The sequence below is a fragment of the Piliocolobus tephrosceles genome, unplaced genomic scaffold (assembly GCF_002776525.5).
Source record: "Piliocolobus tephrosceles isolate RC106 unplaced genomic scaffold, ASM277652v3 unscaffolded_896, whole genome shotgun sequence".
Lineage (NCBI taxonomy): Eukaryota > Metazoa > Chordata > Mammalia > Primates > Cercopithecidae > Piliocolobus > Piliocolobus tephrosceles.
In genome coordinates this window covers 13,587-15,709 of record NW_022336451.1, presented here as the reverse complement: position 1 = coordinate 15,709, position 2,123 = coordinate 13,587, and the positions used below count along the sequence as shown (strand labels likewise).

Sequence of the window (2,123 nt, the reverse complement as noted above, 5' to 3'; positions counted from 1 at the left end):
AAAAAAAAAAAAAAAAAAAAAAGAAAAGAAAAGAAAAAACAAGAGTTAGCTTAAGAGAAAGAGATTTCTTTTTTTTTTTTTGAGACTGAGTGTCACTCCGTCTCAATTTCTCAGTGTGGTAGGCAAAAACATGTTTATTAACAGGCCAAAATATCTAGTTTCTCTGTAAAAATAAGAAGCCAAAAGTATATAAACTTGAATTACTTATGTTCAGTAATTAATGTTTTAGTATTGTATCTTATTTATAAATGATCTAGATATTTAATGGAAATATTTTACTTAGCTTAATTTTAAGGTTAAAAATTACCAAAAGTATTTTGGAAACTACTATTAGGCAGATTTACTGTAAAAAACTTATTATTGAAATAATGTTTTTCGCTTTTCACAAGATGGTACCAAAAGTGAAGAAGGAAGCTCCTGCCCCTCCTAAAGCCGAAGCCAAAGCAAAGGTTTTAAAGGCCAAGAAGGCAGTGTTAAAATGTGTCCACAGCCCCCCAAAAAAGATCTACACCTCCCCCACCTTCCAGCATCCCAAGACACTGCGACTGCGGAGGCAGCCCAGATATCCTGGGAAGAGCGCCCCCCGGAGAAACAAGCTTGACCACTATGCTATCATCAAGTTTCCACTGACCACTGAGTCAGCCATGAAGAAGACAGAAGACAACAACACGCTTGTGTTCACTGTCGATGTTAAAGCCAACAAGCACCAGATCAAACAGACTGTGAAGAAGCTCTGGGACGTGGATGTGGCCACAGTCAACATCCTGATTCAGCCTGATGGAGAGAAGAAGGCATATGTTCTACTGGCTCCTGATTACAATGCTTTGGATGTTGCCAACAAACGGGATCATCTAAACTGAGTACCGCTGGCTGATTCTAAATATATGTATATCTTTTCACCATAAAAAAAGGAAATAATGTTTTTCATAAGCATGATGACTTAAAATCTTAAAGCTTATAGATTTGATTGTAATTATCTAGTAAGTATAATATTAGCTTCTTGTAAGCACTCAAGCAGAATAAAAACTTGTTTGTTGCCCGGGCAGGGTGGCTCACACCTGTAATCCCAGCACTTTGGGAGGGCGAGGTGGGCGGATCATGAGGTCAGGAGCTCAAGACCATCCTGGCTAACACTGTGGAACCCGGTCTCTACTAAAAATACAAAAAAATTTAGCTGGGCGAGGTGGCAGGTGCCTGTAGTCCCAGTTACTGGGGAGGCTGAGGCAGAATGGCGTGAACTCGGGAGGCGGAGCTTGCAGTGAGCGAGATCGCACCACTGCGCTCCAGCCTGGGCAACAGAGCAAGACTCCATCTCAAAAAAAAACAAAAAAAAAAAACTACAAGAAATCTCCCTTTATTCATAAAATGGAGGGCCCTGCCGGGAGCGCCACGCGCAGGCCGGGCCCCCAGCCCGGGAGGCGCAGGAGCTCCGGGGTCCTCCGGACTCAGAGCCTCGGATGCAGGAGCCTAAGGAAGGCCCTGGCAGGGGCTCGGGGTGCGGGGCGCCCACAGTGCGGGGAGCTGCCAGGCCTGGGCGCAGGGACGCTGACCCCTACGTCCCGGCCCGCCCTGGACCTTCCTCTCCCGGGTGCCAGCACGCCCAGCACTTCTAGCCGCCAACCGCAGCGTCTCACCCGCCGCTCAGCAGCCTCAGCGCACACAGCCCCGCCCCGCGCCACAGCGCCACAAGGCGTAGGATCAGGGCGGGGCTGGCGAGGGACCCCACTTAACCCGACGTAGGGCGCGGGGCGGGGCTTGCCGTGACGGCCACCACTCCTATTGGTCAGCGCGAACGGCAAAGTCCTCTGCGATAGGCTGTAGATGAAAAGGGCGGGCCTCCACTGCTCTGGGACGGGCGGGAGGGCGGTGCAGAGGGAGATGGGCCGGAGGGGTGGGGCCGACATGCCCAAGGAGGCGGGCAAGGTGAGAAGCGTACTCACGGGTAAAACGGGCGCGGCCGACTTGCCGGAAGGGGCGGGGTGCGGCCAGCAGCAGGATGTGGACAGTTGATAGCAGGGGGAAGTGGGCAGGGGAGAAGTGGGGCGTGGCGAGAGGCGTGTCTATGCGATGAGGTGGGGCCTGGTGAAGGGCGGGGCTGCACCGGTGAAAAGAGGGGCTCCTGG

The 2,123-nt window shown here is 51.1% G+C and overlaps 1 pseudogene; it reads left to right on the top strand.

The window, feature by feature from the left end:
• The first annotated feature begins 376 nt into the window (after nucleotides 1-376).
• Nucleotides 377-1,087, top strand: LOC113220345 (annotated as a pseudogene).
• The last annotated feature ends 1,036 nt before the right edge of the window (nucleotides 1,088-2,123 follow it).